The following is a 23,805-nucleotide window of genomic DNA, read 5'->3' on the forward strand; positions in this document are numbered from 1 at the left end:
CTTAAACCTGGGTAGTTGAAACCCGTGGAATGGGTACCATGCAATATGACTTCAAAGGATCTTCATTTGCTCACTGAACCTCTCCAATCCTATCACTGCTGCGTTTATGCCCCTGTACACTTGCTTGATTCTCTTTCGGAGACATAGCAATCCATAGGTTTTAAGATACTTACTAGTCAGGTAAATTCTTAGGCGTTTAATATGCGGTGTTGAGTCCATTTCGTTGAGCAAGGAGTAGCTCTTGTCTATTCCATATTTGGCTTAAGGAACTTTATCTGTGCTCATTTCAATCTCTGGTTTTATGCAGCACCCCAACTCACCTTTACGATTAAGCAAGCATAAGTTGGTTTTCTAAATTTGAGACCCTGTTCTGTTCTGTAATTCAGTTCCTGTGTAGCCAAGTTTACATTCCGTGTATTACTGATATCTTATGATGTTTCTTTTTCTGTGTGACTTACTTCAGTTAGAATCATCATACCTGAATCCACTCATTGTGCTGCTAAGGGCCTGATGACACAGATTTCATTGCTGAGTGATATTGCTTTGTAAGTAAATACCACAACTTCTTTCTCCATTTTTCACTTTCTGCGATGTTGAACTTGTACTGTAAACGAGGTTCTTGTAAACAGAGCCGTTCCAAACTTTGGGGTGGCTGTGTCTTTTTGATTTTAATTTCCCTAAGCTATAGGACCATAAGTGGAAGTGCCCTAGGTTCTGTTGCTTTGTTTTTTAGATGTTTCAGGAAACACCATACACTTCTCCTGAGTGTCTGTTGGCAATTTACATCCCGCCCATCAGCATAACAAGGCTCCCAGTTCTCCATGGCCTGTCCTGCCTTTCTGGATTTTACACTTTTTTCAGATGGCCCTTTTGACCGGGGGGAAGTGAGACTTCATTGTAGTGCAGATTTCCTTTGCAAGCTTGCTTGGTTGGCCAAAAAGGGCGTATGCGTTTTTTCCTGAATATATTCAGGAAAAAACGCATACGCCCTTTTTGGCCAAGTGCATCATTGTGGACGTTCTGCCTCTTTTCCTATGCTTTCAATGCAATTCCAGTCTACCTCCTGAAATCGGTTTCCTGCAATTCTGCCCCGCTTTCAAGTCCTCTTGGCAGCCTTACTTCAGTCTATTTTTGGACGATAGCTGTCATTTATAACTCTGCAGGTTTGTGAATTACAGTGCCCCTGAGCTCCTTTCTTCAACTCGCTTTCTTGTGAGCTGGCCGCAACACCGCAGGATGGCTTCAGGCCCTAATCTTGTTCCGGCCCGGCATGCTGAGCCTTTGGTTAATTCCTCTTCCTGGTGGGAAATGAGAGTTAAATTTGCCCGTCCAGACACCTCCAGCTAGCCTCTCATTGGTTCTCGCTATTCCTGTTCATCTTCCGCAGAAATTGCAAACTGGGCCAAACAGGTGGTTAAAGGGACTGACTCTCCAAGTCGGGGGAGTGTTAGTAAAGCGTCTGGAATGTTGCACCCGAGTACCAGGGGAGGAAAACTGAGACATATTTGAACACGTCTCCCGTTCACATGGTTGATCATACTCTGGGTTCCACATGCATGTTTTAGCTGAAGGAAGAATACCTTAAACCAGGAGAGTTGAGACCCGTGTAATGGGTACCATGCAATATGACTTCAAAGGGTCTTCATTTGCTCACCGAACCTCTCCAATCCTATCACTGCTGCGTTTATGCCCCTGTACACACGCTTGATTCTCTTTTGGAGACATAGCAATCCATAGGTTTTAAGATACTTACTAGTCAGGTACATTCTTCGGCGTTTAATATGGGGTTTTGAGTCCATTTCGTTGAGCAAGGAGTAGCTCTTGTCTATTCCATATTTGGCTTAAGGAACTTTATCTGTGCTCATTTCAATCTCTGGTTTTATGCAGCACCCCAACTCACCTTTCCCCTTAAGCAAGCATAAGTTGGTTTTCTAAATTTGAGACCCTGTTCTGTTCTGTAATTCAGTTCCTGTGTAGCCAAGTTTACATTCCGTGTATTACTGATATCTTATGATGTTTCTTTTTCTGTGTGACTTATTTCAGTTAGAATCATCATACCTGAATCCACTCATTGTGCTGCTAAGGGCCTGATGACACAGATTTCATTGCTGAGTGATATTGCTTTGTAAGTAAATACCACAACTTCTTTATCCATTTTTCACTTTCTGCGATGTTGAACTTGTACTGTAAACGAGGTTCTTGTAAACAGAGCCGTTCCAAACTTTGGGGTGGCTGTGTCTTTTTGATTTTAATTTCCCTAAGCTATAGGACCATAAGTGGAAGTGCCCTAGGTTCTGTTGCTTTGTTTTTTAGATGTTTCAGGAAACACCATACACTTCTCCCGAGTGGTTGTTGGCAATTTACATCCCGCCCATCAGCATAACAAGGCTCCCAGTTCTCCATGGCCTGTCCTGCCTTTCTGGATTTTACACTTTTTTCAGATGGCCCTTTTGACCGGGGGGAAGTGAGACTTCATTGTAGTGCAGATTTCCTTTGCAAGCTTGCTTGGTTGGCCAAAAAGGGCGTATGCGTTTTTTCCTGAATATATTCAGGAAAAAACGCATACGCCCTTTTTGGCCAAGTGCATCATTGTGGACGTTCTGCCTCTTTTCCTATGCTTTCAATGCAATTCCAGTCTACCTCCTGAAATCGGTTTCCTGCAATTCTGCCCCGCTTTCAAGTCCTCTTGGCAGCCTTACTTCAGTATATTTTTGGACGATAGCTGTCATTTATAACTCTGCAGGTTTGTGAATTACAGTGCCCCTGAGCTCCTTTCTTCAACTCGGTTTCTTTTGAGCTGGCCGCAACACCGCAGGATGGCTTCAGGCCCTAATCTGGTTCCGGTACGGCACGCTGAGCCTTTGGTTATTTCCTCTTCCTGTTGGGAAATGAGAGTTAAATTTGCCCGTCCAGACACCTCCAGCTAGCCTCTCATTGGTTCTCGCTATTCCTGTTCATCTTCCGCAGAAATTGCAAACTGGGCCAAACAGGAGGTTAAAGGGACTGACTCTCCAAGTGGGGAGAGTGTTAGTAAAGCGTCTGGAATGTTGCACCCGAGTACCAGGGGAGGAAAACTGAGACATATTTGAACACGTCTCTCGATCACATGGTTGATCATACTCTGGGTTCCACATGCATGTTTTAGCTGAAGGAAGAATACCTTAAACCTGGAGAGTTAAGACCCGTGTAATGGGTACCATGCAATATGACTTCAAAGGGTCTTCATTTGCACACCGAACCTCTCCAATCCTATCACTGCTGCGTTTATGCCCCTGTACACATGCTTGATTCTCTTTCGGAGACATAGCAATCCATAGGTTTTAAGATACTTACTAGTCAGGTACATTCTTAGGCGTTTAATATGCAGTGTTGAGTCCATTTCGTTGAGCAAGGAGTAGATCTTGTCTATTCCATATTTGACTTAAGGAACTTTATCTGTGCTCATTTCAATCTCTGGTTTTATGCAGCACCCCAACTCACCTTTCCCCTTAAGCAAGCATAAGTTGATTTTCTAAATTTGAGACCCTGTTCTGTTCTGTAATTCAGTTCCTGTGTAGCCAAGTTTACATTCCGTGTATTAGTGATATCTTATGATGTTTTTTTTTCTGTGTGACTTATTTCAGTTAGAATCATCATACCTGAATCCACTCAGTATGCTGCTAAGGGCCTGATGACATAGATTTCATTGCTGAGTGATACTGCATTGTACGTAAGTATCTCAAGTTCTTTATCCATTTTTCACTTTCTGTGATATTGAACTTGTACGGTAAACGAGGTTCTTGTAAACGGAGGCGTCCCAAACTTTGGGGTGGCTGTGTCTTTTTGATTTTAATTTCCCTAAGCTATAGGACCATAAGTGGAAGTGCCCTAGGCTCTGTTGCTTTGTTTTTTAGATGTTTCAGGAAACACCATACACTTCTCCCGAGTGGTTGTTGGCAATTTACATCCCGCCCATCAGCATAACAAGGCTCCCAGTTCTCCATGGCCTGTCCTGCCTTTCTGGATTTTACACTTTTTTCAGATGGCCCTTTTGACCGGGGGGAAGTGAGACTTCATTGTAGTGCAGATTTCCTTTGCAAGCTTGCTTGGTTGGCCAAAAAGGGCGTATGCGTTTTTTCCTGAATATATTCAGGAAAAAACGCATACGCCCTTTTTGGCCAAGTGCATCATTGTGGACGTTCTGCCTCTTTTCCTATGCTTTCAATGCAATTCCAGTCTACCTCCTGAAATCGGTTTCCTGCAATTCTGCCCCGCTTTCAAGTCCACTTGGCAGCCTTACTTCAGTCTATTTTTGGACGATAGCTGTCATTTATAACTCTGCAGGTTTGTGAATTACAGTGCCCCTGAGCTCCTTTCTTCAACTCGCTTTCTTTTGAGCTGGCCGCAACACCGCAGGATGACTTCAGGCCCTAATCTGGCTCCGGTACGGCACGCTGAGCCTTTGGTTATTTCCTCTTCCTGGTGGGAAATGAGAGTTAAATTTGCCCGTCCAGACACCTCCAGCTAGCCTCTCATTGGTTCTCGCTATTCCTGTTCATCTTCCGCAGAAATTGCAAACTGGGCCAAACAGGAGGTTAAAGGCGCTGACTCTCCAAGTGGGGAGAGTGTTAGTAAAGCGTCTGGAATGTTGCACCCGAGTACCAGGGGAGGAAAACTGAGACATATTTGAACACGTCTCCTGTTCACATGGTTGATCATACTTGGGTTCCACATGCATGTTTTAGCTGAAGGAAGAATACCTTAAACCTGGAGAGTTGAGACCCGTGTAATGGGTACCATGCAATATGACTTCAAAGGGTCTTCATTTGCTCACCGAACCTCTCCAATCCTATCACTGCTGCGTTTATGCCCCTGTACACACGCTTGATTCTCTTTCGGAGACATAGCAATCCATAGGTTTTACGATACTTACTAGTCAGGTACATTCTTAGGCGTTTAATATGCGGTGTTGAGTCCATTTCGTTGAGCAAGGAGTAGCTCTTGTCTATTCCATATTTGACTTAAGGAACTTTATCTGTGCTCATTTCAATCTCTGGTTTTATGCAGCACCCCAACTCACCTTTACCCTTAAGCAAGCATAAGTTGGTTTTCTAAATTTGAGACCCTCTTCTGTTCTGTAATTCAGTTCCTGTGTAGCCAAGTTTACATTCCGTGTATTACTGATATCTTATGATGTTTCTTTTTCTGTGTGACTTATTTCAGTTAGAATCATCATACCTGAATCCACTCATTGTGATGCTAAGGGCCTGATGACATAGATTTCATTGCTGAGTGATATTGCTTTGTAAGTAAATACCACAACTTCTTTATCCATTTTTCACTTTCTGCGATGTTGAACTTGTACTGTAAACGAGGTTCTTGTAAACAGAGCCGTCCCAAACTTTGGGGTGGCTGTGTCTTTTTGATTTTAATTTCCCTAAGCTATAGGACCATAAGTGGCAGTGCCCTAGGCTCTGTTGCTTTGTTTTTTAGATGTTTCAGGAAACACCATACACTTCTCCCCAGTGGTTGTTGGCAATTTACATCCCGCCCATCAGCATAACAAGGCTCCCAGTTCTCCATGGCCTGTCCTGCCTTTCTGGATTTTACACTTTTTTCAGATGGCCCTTTTGACCGGGGGGAAGTGAGACTTCATTGTAGTGCAGATTTCCTTTGCAAGCTTGCTTGGTTGGCCAAAAAGGGCGTATGCGTTTTTTCCTGAATATATTCAGGAAAAAACGCATACGCCCTTTTTGGCCAAGTGCATCATTGTGGACGTTCTGCCTCTTTTCCTATGCTTTCAATGCAATTCCAGTCTACCTCCTGAAATCGGTTTCCTGCAATTCTGCCCCGCTTTCAAGTCCTCTTGGCAGCCTTACTTCAGTCTATTTTTGGACGATAGCTGTCATTTATAACTCTGCAGGTTTGTGAATTACAGTGCCCCTGAGCTCCTTTCTTCAACTCGCTTTCTTGTGACCTGGCCGCAACACCGCAGGATGGCTTCAGGCCCTAATCTGGTTCCGGCACGGCACGCTGAGCCTTTGCTTAATTCCTCTTCCTGGTGGGAAATGAGAGTTAAATTTGCCCATCCAGACACCTCCAGCTAGTCTCTCATTGGTTCTCGCTATTCCTGTTCATCTTCTGCAGAAATTGCAAACTGGGCCAAACAGGAGGTTAAAGGCGCTGACTCTCCAAGTGGGGAGAGTGTTAGTAAAGCGTCTGGAATGTTGCACCCGAGTACCAGGGGAGGAAAAGTGAGACATATTTGAACACGTCTCCCGTTCACACGGTTGATCATACTCGGGGTTCCACATGCATGTTTTAGCTGAAGGAAGAATACCTTAAACCTGGAGAGTTGAGACCCGTGTAATGGGTACCATGCAATATGACTTCTAAGGGTCTTCATTTTCTCACCGAACCTCTCCAATCCTATCACTGCTGCGTTTATGCCCCTGTACACACGCTTGATTCTCTTTCGGAGACATAGCAATCCATAGGTTTTACGATACTTACTAGTCAGGTACATTCTTAGGCGTTTAATATGCGGTGTTGAGTCCATTTCGTTGAGCAAGGAGTAGCTCTTGTCTATTCCATATTTGGCTTAAGGAACTTTATCTGTGCTCATTTCAATCTCTGGTTTTATGCAGCACCCCAACTCACCTTCCCCCTTAAGCAAGCGTAAGTTTGTTTTCTAAACTTGAGACACTGTTCTGTTTTGTAATTCAGTTCATGTGTAGCCAAGTTCACATTCTGTGTATTAGTGATACCTTATGATGTTTCTTTTCTGTGTGACTTATTTCAGTTCGAATCATCATACCTGAATCCACTCATTATGCTGCTACGGGCCTGATGACATAGATTTCATTGCTGAGTGATATTGCATTGTACGTAAGTACCACAAGTTCTTTATCCATTTTTCACTTTCTGCGATATTGAACTTGTACCGTAAACGAGGTTCTTGTAAACAGAGCCGTTCCAAACTTTGGGGTGGCTGTGTCTTTTTGATTTTAATTTCCCTAAGCTATAGGACCATAAGTGGAAGTGCCCTAGGCTCTGTTGCTTTGTTTTTTAGATGTTTCAGGAAACACCATACACTTCTCCAGAATGGCTGTTGGCAATTTACATCCCGCCCATCAGCATAAGAAGGCTCCCAGTTCTCCATGGCCTGTCGTGCCTTTATGGATTTTACACTTTTTTCAGATGGCCCTTTTGACCGGGTGGAAGTGAGACTTCATTGTAGTGCAGATTTCCTTTGCAAGCTTGCTTGGTTGGCCAAAAAGGGCGTATGCGTTTTTTCCTGAATATATTCAGGAAAAAACGCATACGCCCTTTTTGGCCAAGTGCATCATTGTCGAGTTTCTGACTCTCTTCATATGCTTTCAATGCAATTCCAGTCTACCTCCTGAAATCGGTTTCCTGCAATTCTGCCTTGCTTTCAATGCCTCTTCATAGCCTTACCTCAATATATTTTTTAAAAATAGTTGGCCTTTATAACTCTGCAGGTTTTTCAATTGCAGTGGCCCTTAGCTCCATTTTTTAGCTCTTATTTTTGTGGTCTTGCCCCATAACCACAGGATTCCTTGAAGCCCTATTTTTCTTCTGGGGCACCTTGCTGTGCCTTTGGTTAATTCTTCTTACTGATGTGATATTAGAGTGACATGTGCCCATTGAAACCGCTACAGCTAGTTTCTCACTGGTTCCCCCTATTCCCATTCATCCTCTGCACTAACTGCAGACTGTGGGATACCAGAACTTAAAGGCATTGACTCCATGTGGAGATGTTGTTAATAAAGCGGCTGGAATGTCGATCCGGAGCCCCAGGAGAGGAAAAATGAGGTGCGTTTTAGAAACCTTTCCCGATCATATGGTATACCAGTCGCTGGGTTTCCCAAGCATGGTTTAGCTGTAGGAAGATTCCCTTCAACCTGGAGTGTTGGGACCCTTGGACTGAGTAGCATGAAGTATTGCATTAAACTTTCGGCAGTTGCTCACCAAAGCTCACCAATCCTGTCAGCCCCAAGTGTCCAGCCTTATGTCTTATCCAGCTGTGGGTTTATATGTGGTCAATCCAGGTTGCATCACAGCCCCTGAGCGAATTTTGTAAGAATTTTTCTCTCTTTCATTGTTTCAGCGTTTTGTTTTTAAAATTTATTTCTATAATGGGGTTTAGCTCCTTTTCACTGCTGTGTTTGTGCCGCTCTGCACACACTTGATTCCCTTATGGAGATATATCAATACATGGGTTTTAAGATTCTTATTCCTCAGATATATTTCTCTGCGGTGTATAGGGTGTGTTGAGGCCTGTTCATTGAGCAAGGTGTAGATCTTGTCTAATACCTATTTGGTTTATTGAACGGTATCTGTGCTAATTTCAAACTCTGGTTTTATGCATCACCCCACCTCTCCTTTCCCCTTAAGCTGACATAAGTGTGTTTTCTAAATGTGAGACACTGTTCTGTTCTGTAATTCATTTCTTGTGCAGCCATATTTACCCTCCCTCTATAAGTGATATCTTATGATATGTTTCTTTTTCTGTTTGACTTATTTCAAGTAGTATTATCGGACCTAAATCCACTCTTTATCCTTCTACTAGCCTTATTACATTGATTTCATGGTGAAGAGATATTCCATTGTACATAAGTACCACATCTTCTTTATCCATTGTTCTCTTTCCTGGGATATTTAAGGTGTACTGAAGTTGAGGTTCTTGTAAACAGAGTAGCCCTAAACTGTGGTGTGCTTGTGTCTTGTTGATTTTTAGACTTCCCTAGATATACTCCCATGATTGGAAGTGTCCTATGCTCTGTAGCTCTGTTTTTTAGATGATTTAGGAACCACCATACACTTCTCCAGAGTGGCTCTCGGCAGTTCACACACTGCCCATCAGCGTATAAAGGCTCCCTGTTCTCCATGGCCTGTCCTGTATTTCTGGTTTTTACAATTTTTTAGGATGGCCCTTTTGACCGGTGGGAAGTGAGACTTCTTTGTTGTGCACATTTGCATTGCTTGCTTGCTTCGTTGCCCATAAAGTGCGTATGCGTTTTTTCCTGGATATAATCAGGAAAAAACGCATACGCCCTTTTGGGCCAACTGCATCATTGTCGAAATTCTGCCGCTTTTCATGTGCGTTAAAGACGAGTCCAATCTATCTCTTGAAATCTGTTTCTTGCAATTCTGTCTTGCATTCAGATCCTCTTCTTTGCCTTACCTCAACATATTTTTGGACGTTAGTTTTCATTTATAACTCTGCAGGTTTGTGAATTGCAGTGACCCTGAGCTCCATTTTTTAAGTTGCTCTTTTGTGAGCTGGCCTCAAACCCGCAGGATTGCTTCAGGCCCTATTTTGGCTCCGGTGAGGCAGGCTGAGCCTTTCTTTAATTCTTATTCTTAATGGGAAATTAGAGTGATATGTGCCCGTCCAAACCCCTACAACTCTTCTCTCATTGGTTCCCCCTCTTCCCGTTCATCCTCCTCACAATTTGCAAAATGTGTGAAACAGAAGTTTAAATGTGCTGATTCTCCAAGTGGGGAGATTCTAAGTAGCGAGGCTGGAATGGTGAACAGGAGCACCAGGAGAGGATAAATGAGGTGCATTTTAGACACATCTCCCGATCACATGGTGTACAGTCCTCTGGGTTTTCCATGCATGTTTTAGCTGTAGGAAGATCCCTTGAACCTGCAGATTTGGGACCCATTGAATGGGTACCAGGTAGTATTACTTTAAAGGGTGTGCATTTCCTCACCCAACCTCACATTTCTCTTAGCGCAAACAGTTTCCAGCCTTATGTCTCATCCTGCTGTGGGTCTAGATGTGTTCAATCCATGTTGCATCACCGTCCCTGAGGAAAAGTTGTAAGAGGTTTTCTCTGTCTCTCTGTCGTTTATTTTTTTCAATTTATTACTATATTGTTACAGCTGATTTTCAAAGCTCTGTTTCTTGCTGCTGTACATCCACTTGATTCGCGTACAGAGAGACATCAATAAATTCTTTTTCAGATTCTTACCAGTCGTATATATTCTTTTCCGGTGACTTGAGTGTGCTGAGTGCAGTTCTTTTAGCTACCGTGTAGGCCTTGTTGATTATCAGTTTGGTATTTGGAATGGTATCTTTGCTAATTTCAACCTCCTGGATGATGCCTCACCCCTCCCCACCTTTCCCGTTTAGCAGCCTTATGTGTGTTTTCTACATATTTGACTATGTTTTTGTTTTGTAATTTATTTCATGTGTAGCCATTTTGGATTCCACCTTTAAGTGATATCTTATGATATGTGTCTTTTTCTTTTTGAATTCTGTCACTTAGAATGATCATACGTAACTCCTCCGGAGTTGTTACAACTGGCCATATTTCATTGATTTCCAGGCTGAATAATATTCCACTCTACCTAAGTACCACATCTCTATCCATTTTTTCCCTCCAGAGACATTTAAGTTATATCCTAGTCGAGGATCTTTTAAACAGAGAGGGGGTAAACATTGGGGTGCCTGTGTCCTCTCGATTTTTGTTTTTCCCAAGATATACGCCCATGAGTGCAAGTGCCCTATGCTCTGTAGCTCATTTTTTAGATGCTTTAGTAAACACAATACACTTCTCCAGAATGGCCGTTGGCAATATACATTTCCACTATAAGTCTCACAGGGCTCCCTCTTCTCGTTGCCCTGTCCTGCATTTCTGTTGTTTACGCTTTATGAGGATGGCTCTTCTGACTGATGCGAAGTGATATCTTTTGTAGTATTGACTTCCAGTGCCCACCTGTTTGGTTGGCTAAAAAAGTGTATGCCCTTTTCTTGAATATATACAGAAAAGAACGCATACACCCTTTTTGGCCAACTGCAATGTTGGCAATGTTCAGCTCCTTTTCTTGTGCTTAATGGCGAGTCCTTTCTACCTCCTCAAATCCCTTTCCTGCCATTCTCCCTTGCTTACAAGTCCTTTTCTCTGACTTTCCTCAAGACATTTTTCAGTGATGGATATTTTCAACTCTGCAGTTTTGTGAATTTTACTGCCCCTGAGTTCCATTGTTCAACTCGTGTTTATGGGAACTGGCCACAAAGCAGCGGGATTTCCTCAAGCCCTATACTGTTTCCATGGGCAACCCTAGCCTTTGGTCAATTCGTCTTCCTGATTGGAAATTAGAGTGACATGTGCCTGTCTGAACACCTAGGACTTGTCTCTCATTGTTCCTCATCCTTCCGCTTCATCCTCTGGACAAATTCCAAACTGTACGCAACAGGATGTTGACAGTGCTGACATCTCCAAGTGGGGAGACTGTTAGTAAAGACGCTGGAGGGGTGAACCCGAGCACCAGGAGATGAGGAGATGAGATGCCTTTTCCAAACTCTTCCCGATCAGACGGTATACCATCCTCTGGGTGTGACAGACATGTTTTAGCAGTAGGAAGAGTCCCATTCATGTAAGGAGAACACCAGGGCTTTTTCAAAATCAGTGTCTCCCCGAAACCCAAACTGGGGAAGTTTTTAAGCTACGGCTACACATATGTTCATTAAGGGCCTTGGGAAGTAGGCAGAGTCCAAACTTTAGATGATTGAAGTCTTCAGGGTCAGAAGCACTCACCACCAGCTTCCCTTAGGCTACACTTTAACTGTCATTGATAGATGATGTCAATAAAAATATCTATTCTTTTTCAGATTATTTCCCCTTATAGGTTATTGCAAAATGTTGAGTGTAGTTCCCTGTGCTATACAGTAGTTCCTTGTTGATGATCTATTTTATACATAGCAGTGTGTATGTGTTCATTCCAAACTGTTAATTTATCCCTCCTCCCACCTTTCCCCTTTGGTAATAATAAATTATAAGATTTTATACTTCTCAGAAATGGGGGAGCTGAAAGAGAGGTATCATTTTCAATGGAAAAGCATTTAAAACAAGATTGAAGGTTTAACCAAGATTATTAGCTGTACATCCTTGGAAAGAAATCACTTCGTTTCTCTAATATTGACCTGACAAATAAGACAAACCTTTTCACTGAACTTGCTTATAAAAAGTGATGGAAATATCAAATGGAAGTGTTAAAAACATCTTATTTTACCCGAGCCTTATACACTGTTCTATGTTAACTACAGTTTGGCTCACACATCTGTTCATTGAGGTTACAATAGTCTCAATTTCTGTTACTGATCCTCCAGAGTGGACCCCAACAAGTGTCCCCCTGCCCAGTGTCATTGGGGCCAACAGATCGAGACTGAGTTTGGTTCACAAGCAAAGGAACCTTTATATTTTGATCAGAGAATGGAGAGGTGAGAGCATGCACTACCCCGTGGGCTGTGGGCTGGGCTGCTGTGTAGAGATCCTGTCAGAGTCAGTGGGAGGGAGGGAGGCGGCGGAGCTCTCGAGGGCCGGGTTGGCTGTAGCTCAGGCTCTATATCGTGGAGTCTGCACTGGGCCCCAGGAGCTGAGGTGTCGCCCCAGCCATTCTGCACTAGGAAATCTGGTCTGAAGTGCCGGGTGTGGAACCTCTGCATGCGGGACCCTAGGAGCACGTGAAATTAGACAAAGCACAAAGGATAAAAAAGGTTAGACTTGACTTTATTGCCCAGATTCTATTTTTATCTCCCAGGGATTTTTAATGGGCTTTGCTGGGGACAAACCCCTCCTCTGCCTTTTGTCCCGTTCCTCATTCTTGGAGTGCTGAGGGTGCAGACCCTTCTTCTGTAACTGCTGAGTGCTGAGTTGGGAGCCCTCATACCCTGGGGCGAGGGTCAGAGCTTCTCCCCAGCAGCCTCCCGGTGACGTTGATTGTCCCCAGGACCCCTGCCTCCCTGCTCGTCCACCTGAGCACCAGCATTGGAAGTGTTATAGATTCTAATGACCTTTAAGGGTCCAGGAAAGAGATGTGCAGAGACGCTGTGGGGGCCGGTTTCACCCCGCCCCACATTTGTTCGGCCACCTTAGGCTGACCGTCTCTGCCAGCCTAGATGCTCTGACCAGTAGTCTGCGCTTTCTTCAATTAGGCCCCTGAATTAACGTACAAACAGCACCAGGTGTCAGAGCCCTGCCCGCTCAACTCCCAGACAGTCCAGGGTCAGTGGTGACCAAGGACCATGATGGCTACTGAGTCAACAGCCTTTTGAAGTAAACAGGAGTCCAGCCGGTCTTATTGGCCACCATCATCACGGTGTCTGTAGGCTTTTCTATGGTGACAGTGTGGTATACTGTTCCCCCGCCAAGATTATTAGCTCCCCTCTGGGTGCAGTAAGTCCTGCAAGCAGTAGTCTACTCTTTTGGGACACACTCTTGTTGTTTTATGAGAGAAACTCCAGGTCAAGTGATGTTCACACGAGTCGTCATGGTGCCCTGTTGCCCCCGGTTATCTCTCTGGATGTTGGAGTTGGAGGGCCTCCTCACTCGAGGTCGGTGTGCCCACGGAGCGAACCCTGCAACTTCAGGGCATGGTTGGTGGTTAGGATCACCACGTGGGGTCCTTTTCCCTTAGGAGGGAGGTGGCCTTTTGGGCTGCTGATTTCCAGGTTTTTAGATACCGCCAGTATCTTGGCCAGATGTGGCAGTGGGCCAAGCCCCTTAGTGACCGTAGTTTATCCTACCTGGATGGCATTCTTGCATTGTTCCATTTCAAGCGGTCCCAGTTTTTGCACTAATTCTCCAATGGCGATTCACCTTTCACCGGGAATGTAAAGGTCAAAGGGTTTAGCTAAATTAGGGAGTTCCAGGGCAAGGGTCTGAATTGACTGCTCTTTCCATTCTTGAAAGGCCACTTCTGGATTCTATTCAAAAGGATCATCATCTTTTCCTTTCAGTGTTTCATATAGAGGCCCAACTAGTAGACTGTAGTTAGGGATCCAGAAGCAGCAAACCCTGGCCTCCCCAGGAACCCCTAAGCTGTCTTCTAGTTTTAGAAAGGGGTAAGGCTGAAAATGGTTTCTTCCCTTTCCTGGGATGGGCTTCTCTGACCTTCTGTGAGAATGAAGCCCAGGCAGGTCACCGCAGTCTGTGATATTTGAGCTTTTTCTTGGACAACTTCTATCCTTTATTGGCTTGGTAGTTCAGAGGCCTCCTTAGTAGGGCTGGTGATCAGAATGTCGTCTGCATATTGAAGGAGGGTTTCCTTTTCCAGAGGTAGAACTTTTAGGTCTTTAGCTAAGCTTTCCCCAAAGATGGTGTGGGAATTTTTGCACCCTTGGGGCCAGACGGCCCGGAAGTATTGTTTTAGTTGTATGTGGAGTCCTGCCACTCACAAGCCAAAATTTCTTGTGACTCTGGGACTAATGGAATACAAAAGAAGGCATCATTGAAGACTAATACAGAATACCATGTCCTGGTGGTTGGTAGAATGACCAGCAGGGTGTAGGAATTAGGAGCAACTGGAGGTATATCCTCGGTGGCTTCACTGACTGTCCTGACATCCTTTACCAGGTCCCCAGCAGCCCATGGGGCTCTCGTGGTCAGACCAATCCCAGAATATGGAGCTCACCTGGGCAGGTACCCCACCCCCACCCCAGCCCACGGGGCTCTCGTGGTCAGGCCCCTCCCAGGATACAGAGCTACCCTTGCAGGTACCGGGGCAGGGCTGGGCACACAGGAACCGTGCACATAGCCCTCATTGCAGAGCACCCCCAGCTCACCTGTCGCTCAGAGCTGACACAGAGCACCTCAGAGCAGGACTTGAACTAACAAACAGCAGCTGCGACAGGTCTGTGACCCTGGGCATCACTCCGTGAAGCCTCCCTCCACCTGGTCTTCCAGAGACTTCCACTGCACCCGGGGCACCAGGCCTCTGTCTCCAACCACCACCCACCCCTCCTCTGCCTGACTCCTGGGTTCCTCTCATTAGGAGAGGGTTTTCTTGAAGTTGTCTCCCACTCATGGGCCAGATAAAATGATTAGAAAACAAGCCAAAGCTGCAGCCCCTTGTCTATCCTGACTCTCAGGAGCCCACACCTGTTCCTTGGACCTGGCCGGTTCAGCAAGTTCCATTTTCTGCAACTGTGAGCCCCTGAGGGGTGATGATTGGCTGACCTGGGCAGCCTTACCGTGCCGGCCAGCCCTCCCCAGGTGTGCCTGGGTTGAGATCAATATAAATACCACTCCAGGCAGCAAGAGCCCCTGCAGCCGTGCCTGATGCCATTTTCTCTGCCCTGTCAGCAGTCTCGGGGCTGGGCTGGTGGGAGGGGGTGAGAGGCCACGGCTTTGTGGGTGGCCCAGTGTGAGTGGGGCTCTGCTGGACTTTCTGCAGCAGTTGCCAGGCTGCCACCTGCTAAAGAAGAGGATGTGTCACCCATACCTGCTGCTGGAATTTCTCCCTGGGCAGAGGTGAGGAAGGAAAAAAGCAGTGGGGGCAGGGACAGGACGGGTATCTCAGGCAGGGAAATGGAAATCTTCCAGAAGAGCACCCAGGGCCAGGACCATCCTGGCTGGCCTGCAGGCACCAAGTCGGCCGGCATGCTGTCACTCGTGTGGCTCTATGGCCCTTCCTCTAGGCTTTCAAGTCCTTGTATATATTCAGGTGTTTTACCTGGGACGGGTGGGAATAGTTCAGCAGCAACTGGCCTGGGGCTCAGCTCACGTTTACTCACAGATGCCTCGGCACGGTGCCCCAGCTTTGCAATGAGGACGCTTGTTGCGTGGGGGCTGCTGGCTGAATGGGAGACGATTCCCCACCACTGACCAACTTCAGAATTGTTTACAACTGGAGCAAGTGCCCTGATACGGTTTTCCTCTGTGTAACTGGTGGGTTCTGTGTTTTTTTTCTCTTTTTCGTTTTTGGTTCAAGGTAGATTTTATTCCTCTTTTTTGTATTTACAGATATAAGCATGGAAATAATTTATTCATATAAATACATGTATGTGCAGGGAATAATTGTTTTTTCTGTTTTATTTTTTAAATTTTACTTCTTTTTAATTTTGAATTTTATTTTATATTTTTATACAGCAGGTTCTTATTGGTTATCTATTTTATACATATAAATGTATACATGCCAATCCCAGTCTCTCAACCCCTCCCACCACCACCCCCCCAACAGCTTTCCCCCCTTGTTGTCCATACGTTTGTTGTCTACATCTGTTGCTCTATTTATGCCTTGCAAAATGGTTAATCTGTACAGTTTTTCTAGGTTCCACATATATGCATGAATATACAAGATTTGTTTTTCTCTTTCTGACTTACTTCACTCTGTATGACAGTCTCTAGATCCATCGACGTCTCTACAAATGAACCAATTTCATTCCTTTTCATGGCTTAGTAATATTCCATTTTATATATGTACCACAGCTTTATGCATTCGTCTGTCTGTGGGCATTTAGGTTGCTTCCATTACCTCGATATTGTAAATAGTGATGCAATGAACATTGCGGTGAATGACTCTTTTTGATTTATGGTTTTGTCTGGGTATATGTCCAGTACTGGGATTGCTGTATCATATGGAAATTCTATTGTTAGTTTCTTAAGAAATTCCATATTGTTCTCCATAATGACTGTATCAATTTATATTCCCAACAATAGTGGAAGAGGGTTCCTTTTCTCCACACCCTTTCCAGCATTTTTTGTTTGTAGATTTTCAATGATGCCTATTCTACCAGGTGTGAGGTGATACCTCATTGTTGAATCCATTTCGTTGAGCAAGGGGTAGCTCTTGTCTATTACATATTTGGCTTATGGAACGGTATCTGTGCTAATTTCAAACTCTGCTTTTATGCAGCACCCCAACTCACCTTCCCCTTAAGCAGGCATAAGTTGGTTTTCTAAATTTGAGACCCTGTTCTGTTTTGCAATTCAGTTCCTCTGTAGCCAAGTTTAAATTCCATGTATTAGTGATATTTTTTGATGTTTCTTTTTCTGTGTGACTTATTTCATTTAGAATCACCATACCCGAATCCACTCATTATGCTGCTACGGGCCTGGTGACATAGATTTCATTGCTGAGTGATATTGCTTTGTACATGAGTACCACAACTTCTTTATCCATTTTTCACTTTCTGTGATATTGAACTTGTACGGTAAACGAGGTTCTTGTAAACATAGGCGTCCCAAACTTTGGGGTGGCTGTGTCTTTTTGATTTTAATTTCCCTAAGCTATAGGACCATAAGTGGAAGTGCCCTAGGTTCTGTTGCTTTGTTTTTTAGATGTTTCAGGAAACACCATACACTTCTCCCGAGTGGTTGTTGGCAATTTACATCCCGCCCATCAGCATAACAAGGCTCCCAGTTCTCCATGGCCTGTCCTGCCTTTCTGGATTTTACATTTTTTTCAGATGGCCCTTTTGACCGGGGGGAAGTGAGACTTCATTGTAGTGCAGATTTCCTTTGCAAGCTTGCTTGGTTGGCCAAAAAGGGCGTATGCGTTTTTTCCTGAATATATTCAGGAAAAAACGCATACGCCCTTTTTGGCCAAGTGCATCATTGTGGACGTTCTGCCTCTTTTCCTATGCTTTCAATGCAATTCCAGTCTACCTCCTGAAATCGGATTCCTGCAATTCTGCCCCGCTTTCAAGTCCTCTTGGCAGCCTTACTTCAGTCTATTTTTGGACGATAGCTGTCATTTATAACTCTGCAGGTTTGTGAATTACAGTGCCCCTGAGCTCCTTTCTTCAACTCGCTTTCTTTTGAGCTGGCCGCAACACCGCAGGATGGCTTCAGGCCCTAATCTGGTTCCGGTACGGCACGCTGAGCCTTTGGTTATTTCCTCTTCCTGGTGGGAAATGAGAGTTAAATTTGCCCGTCCAGACACCTCCAGCTAGCCTCTCATTGGTTCTCGCTATTCCTGTTCATCTTCCGCAGAAATTGCAAACTGGGCCAAACAGGAGGTTAAAGGGACTGACTCTCCAAGTGGGGAGAGTGTTAGTAAAGCGTCTGGAATGTTGCACCCGAGTACCAGGGGAGGAAAACTGAGACATATTTGAACACGTCTCCCGATCACATGGTTGATCATACTCTGGGTTCCACATGCATGTTTTAGCTGAAGGAAGAATACCTAAAATCTGTGTAGTTGAAACCCGTGGAATGAATACCATGCAATATGACTTCAAAGGTCTTCATTTGCTCACTGAACCTCTCCAATCCTATCACTGCTGCGCTTATGCCCCTGTACACATGCTTGATTCTCTTTCGGAGACATAGCAATCTATAGGTTTTAAGATACTTACTAGTCAGGTACATTCTTAGGCGTTTAATATGCGGTGTTGAGTCCACTTCGTTGAGCAAGGAGTAGCTCTTGTCTATTCCATATTTGGCTTAAGGAACTTTGTGCTCATTTCAATCTCTGGTTTTATGCAGCACCCCAACTCACCTTTCCCCTTAAGCAAGCATAAGTTGGTTTTCTAAATTTGAGACCCTGTTCTGTTCTGTAATTCAGTTCCTGTGTAGCCAAGTTTACATTCCGTGTATTACTGATATCTTATGATGTTTCTTTTTCTGTGTGACTTATTTCAGTTAGAATCACCATACCCGAATCCACTCATTATGCTGCTACGGGCCTGGTGACATAGATTTCATTGCTGAGTGATATTGCTTTGTACATGAGTACCACAACTTCTTTATCCATTTTTCACTTTCTGTGATATTGAACTGTACGGTAAACGAGGTTCTTGTAAACAGAGGCGTCCCAAACTTTGGGGTGGCTGTGTCTTTTTGATTTTAATTTCCCTAAGCTATAGGACCATAAGTGGAAGTGTACTAGGCTCTGTTGCTTTGTTTTTTAGATGTTTCAGGAAACACCATACACTTCTCCGGAGTGGCTGTTGGCAATTTACATCCCGCCCATCAGCATAACAAGGCTCACAGTTCTCCATGGCCTGTCCTGCCTTTCTGGATTTTACACTTTTTTCAGATGGCCCTTTTGACCGGGGGGAAGTGAGACTTCATTGTAGTGCAGATTTCCTTTGCAAGCTTGCTTGGTTGGCCAAAAAGGGCGTATGCGTTTTTTCCTGAATATATTCAGGAAAAAACGCATACGCCCTTTTTGGCCAAGTGCATCATTGTGGACGTTCTGCCTCTTTTCCTATGCTTTCAATGCAATTCCAGTCTACCTCCTGAAATCGGTTTCCTGCAATTCTGCCCCGCTTTCAAGTCCTCTTGGCAGCCTTACTTCAGTCTATTTTTGGACGATAGCTGTCATTTATAACTCTGCAGGTTTGTGAATTACAGTGCCCCTGAGCTCCTTTCTTCAACTCGCTTTCTTTTGAGCTGGCCGCAACACCGCAGGATGGCTTCAGGCCCTAATCTGGTTCCGGTACGGCACGCTGAGCCTTTGGTTATTTCCTCTTCCTGGTGGGAAATGAGAGTTAAATTTGCCCGTCCAGACACCTCCAGCTAGCCTCTCATTGGTTCTCGCTATTCCTGTTCATCTTCCGCAGAAAGTGCAAACTGGGCCAAACAGGAGGTTAAAGGGACTGACTCTCCAAGTGGGGAGAGTGTTAGTAAAGCGTCTGGAATGTTGCACCCGAGTACCAGGGGAGGAAAACTGAGACATATTTGAACACGTCTCTCGATCACATGGTTGATCATACTCTGGGTTCCACATGCATGTTTTAGCTGAAGGAAGAATACCTAAAATCTGGGTAGTTGAAATCCGTGGAATGGGTACCATGCAATATGACTTCAAAGGTCTTCATTTGCTCACTGAACCTCTCCAATCCTATCACTGCTGCGTTTATGCCCCTGTACACATGCTTGATTCTCTTTCGGAGACATAGCAATCTATAGGTTTTAAGATAATTACTACTCAGGTACATTCTTAGGCGTTTAATATGCGGTGTTGAGTCCATTTCGTTGAGCAAGGAGTAGCTCTTGTCTATTCCATATTTGGCGTAAGGAACTTTGTGCTCATTTCAATCTCTGGTTTTATGCAGCACCCCAACTCACCTTTCCCCTTAAGCAAGCATAAGTTGGTTTTCTAAATTTGAGACCCTGTTCTGTTCTGTAATTCAGTTCCTGTGTAGCCAAGTTTACATTCCGTGTATTACTGATATCTTATGATGTTTCTTTTTCTGTGTGACTTATTTCAGTTAGAATCATCATACCTGAATCCACTCATTGTGCTGCTAAGGGCCTGATGACACAGATTTCATTGCTGAGTGATATTGCTTTGTAAGTAAATACCACAACTTCTTTATCCATTTTTCACTTTCTGCGATGTTGAACTTGTACTGTAAACGAGGTTCTTGTAAACAGAGCCGTTCCAAACTTTGGGGTGGCTGTGTCTTTTTGATTTTAATTTCCCTAAGCTATAGGACCATAAGTGGAAGTGCCCTAGGTTCTGTTGCTTTGTTTTTTAGATGTTTCAGGAAACACCATACACTTCTCCCGAGTGGTTGTTGGCAATTTACATCCCGCCCATCAGCATAACAAGGCTCCCAGTTCTCCATGGCCTGTCCTGCCTTTCTGGATTTTACACTTTTTTCAGATGGCCCTTTTGACCGGGGGGAAGTGAGACTTCATTGTAGTGCAGATTTCCTTTGCAAGCTTGCTTGGTTGGCCAAAAAGGGCGTATGCGTTTTTTCCTGAATATATTCAGGAAAAAACGCATACGCCCTTTTTGGCCAAGTGCATCATTGTGGACGTTCTGCCTCTTTTCCTATGCTTTCAATGCAATTCCAGTCTACCTCCTGAAATCGGATTCCTGCAATTCTGCCCCATTTTCAAGTCCTCTTGGCAGCCTTACTTCAGTCTATTTTTGGACGATAGCTGTCATTTATAACTCTGCAGGTTTGTGAATTACAGTGCCCCTGAGCTCCTTTCTTCAACTCGCTTTCTTTTGAGCTGGCCGCAACACCGCAGGATGGCTTCAGGCCCTAATCTGGTTCCGGTACGGCACGCTGAGCCTTTGGTTATTTCCTCTTCCTGGTGGGAAATGAGAGTTAAATTTGCCCGTCCAGACACTTCCAGCTAGCCTCTCATTGGTTCTCGCTATTCCTGTTCATCTTCTGCAGAAATTGCAAACTGGGCCAAACAGGAGGTTAAAGGGACTGACTCTCCAAGTGGGGAGAGTGTTAGTAAAGCGTCTGGAATGTTGCACCCGAGTACCAGGAGAGGAAAACTGAGACATATTTGAACACGTCTCCCGATCACATGGTTGATCATACTCTGGGTTCCACATGCATGTTTTAGCTGAAGGAAGAATACCTAAAATCTGTGTAGTTGAAACCCGTGGAATGGGTACCATGCAATATGACTTCAAAGGTCTTCATTTGCTCACTGAACCTCTCCAATCCTATCACTGCTGCGTTTATGCCCCTTTACACATGCTTGATTCTCTTTCGGAGACATAGCAATCTATAGGTTTTAAGATACTTACTAGTCAGGTACATTCTTAGGCGTTTAATATGCGGTGTTGAGTCCACTTCGTTGAGCAAGGAGTAGCTCTTGTCTATTCCATATTTGGCGTAAGGAACTTTGTGCTCATTTCAATCTCTGGTTTTATGCAGCACCCCAACTCACCTTTACCCTTAAGCAAGCATAAGTTGGTTTTCTAAATTTGAGACCCTGTTCGGTTCTGTAATTCAGTTCCTGTGTACCCAAGTTTACATTCCGTGTATTAGTGATATCTTATGATGTTTCTTTTTCTGTGTGACTTATTTCAGTTAGAATCATCATACCTGAATCCACTCATTATGCTGCTACGGGCCTGATGACATAGATTTCATTGCTGAGTGATACTGCATTGTACGTAAGTACCACAAGTTCTTTATCCATTTTTCACTTTCTGTGATATTGAACTTGTACGGTAAACGAGGTTCCTGTAAACGGAGGCGTCCCAAACTTTGGGGTGGCTGTGTCTTTTTGATTTTAATTTCCCTAAGCTATAGGACCATAAGTGGCAGTGCCCTAGGCTCTGTTGCTTTGTTTTTTAGATGTTTCAGGAAACACCATACACTTCTCCGGAGTGTCTGTTGGCAATTTACATCCCGCCCATCAGCATAACAAGGCTCCCAGTTCTCCATGGCCTGTCCTGCCTTTCTGGATTTTACACTTTTTTCAGATGGCCCTTTTGACCGGGGGGAAGTGAGACTTCATTGTAGTGCAGATTTCCTTTGCAAGCTTGCTTGGTTGGCCAAAAAGGGCGTATGCGTTTTTTCCTGAATATATTCAGGAAAAAACGCATACGCCCTTTTTGGCCAAGTGCATCATTGTGGACGTTCTGCCTCTTTTCCTATGCTTTCAATGCAATTCCAGTCTACCTCCTGAAATCGGATTCCTGCAATTCTGCCCCGCTTTCAAGTCCTCTTGGCAGCCTTACTTCAGTCTATTTTTGGACGATAGCTGTCATTTATAACTCTGCAGGTTTGTGAATTACAGTGCCCCTGAGCTCCTTTCTTCAACTCGCTTTCTTTTGAGCTGGCCGCAACACCGCAGGATGGCTTCAGGCCCTAATCTGGTTCCGGTACGGCACGCTGAGCCTTTGGTTATTTCCTCTTCCTGGTGGGAAATGAGAGTTAAATTTGCCCGTCCAGACACCTCCAGCTAGCCTCTCATTGGTTCTCGTTATTCCTGTTCATCTTCCGCAGAAATTGCAAACTGGGCCAAACAGGAGGTTAAAGGGACTGACTCTCCAAGTGGGGAGAGTGTTAGTAAAGCGTCTGGAATGTTGCACCCGAGTACCAGGGGAGGAAAACTGAGACATATTTGAACACGTCTCCCGATCACATGGTTGATCATACTCTGGGTTCCACATGCATGTTTTAGCTGAAGGAAGAATACCTAAAATCTGTGTAGTTGAAACCCGTGGAATGGGTACCATGCAATATGACTTCAAAGGTCTTCATTTGCTCACTGAACCTCTCCAATCCTATCACTGCTGCGTTTATGCCCCTGTACACATGCTTGATTCTCTTTCGGAGACATAGCAATCTATAGGTTTTAAGATACTTACTAGTCAGGTACATTCTTAGGCGTTTAATATGCGGTGTTGAGTCCACTTCGTTGAGCAAGGAGTAGCTCTTGTCTATTCCATATTTGGCTTAAGGAACTTTGTGCTCATTTCAATCTCTGGTTTTATGCAGCACCCCAACTCACCTTTCCCCTTAAGCAAGCATAAGTTGGTTTTCTAAATTTGAGACCCTGTTCTGTTCTGTAATTCAGTTCCTGTGTAGCCAAGTTTACATTCCGTGTATTACTGGTATCTTATGATGTTTCTTTTTCTGTGTGACTTATTTCAGTTAGAATCACCATACCCGAATCCTCTCATTATGCTGCTACGGGCCTGGTGACATAGATTTCATTGCTGAGTGATATTGCTTTGTACATGAGTACCACAACTTCTTTATCCATTTTTCACTTTCTGTGATATTGAACTTGTACGGTAAACGAGGTTCTTGTAAACAGAGGCGTCCCAAACTTTGGGGTGGCTGTGTCTTTTTGATTTTAATTTCCCTAAGCTATAGGACCATAAGTGGAAGTGCACTAGGCTCTGTTGCTTTGTTTTTTAGATGTTTCAGGAAACACCATACACTTCTCCGGAGTGGCTGTTGGCAATTTACATCCCGCCCATCAGCATAACAAGGCTCCCAGTTCTCCATGTCCTGTCCTGCCTTTCTGGATTTTACACTTTTTTCAGATGGCCCTTTTGACCGGGGGGAAGTGAGACTTCATTGTAGTGCAGATTTCCTTTGCAAGCTTGCTTGGTTGGCCAAAAAGGGCGTATGCGTTTTTTCCTGAATATATTCAGGAAAAAACGCATACGCCCTTTTTGGCCAAGTGCATCATTGTGGACGTTCTGCCTCTTTTCCTATGCTTTCAATGCGATTCCAGTCTACCTCCTGAAATCGGTTTCCTGCAATTCTGCCCCGCTTTCAAGTCCTCTTGGCAGCCTTACTTCAGTCTATTTTTGGACGATAGCTGTCATTTATAACTCTGCAGG

At 44.4% G+C, this 23,805-nt stretch overlaps 1 long non-coding RNA gene across 45 annotated transcripts in view; it reads left to right on the plus strand.

Annotated features, from left to right (window-relative positions):
* LOC307181360 overlaps positions 1-23,805 on the plus strand; it is a 968,012-nt gene that overhangs the window by 663,201 nt on the left and 281,006 nt on the right. The window contains exon 5 of one of the 45 annotated variants that reach the window (XR_013826554.1): positions 5,203-5,284. The exons of the other annotated variants lie outside the window; for them this stretch is intronic. This is a non-coding gene — a long non-coding RNA (uncharacterized lncRNA). The remainder of the gene's footprint in view (positions 1-5,202; positions 5,285-23,805) is intronic. 45 annotated transcript variants of the gene reach the window in all.

The sequence above is a fragment of the Stenella coeruleoalba genome, assembly GCF_951394435.1.
Source record: "Stenella coeruleoalba genome assembly, contig: scaffold_118, whole genome shotgun sequence".
NCBI lineage: Eukaryota > Metazoa > Chordata > Mammalia > Artiodactyla > Delphinidae > Stenella > Stenella coeruleoalba.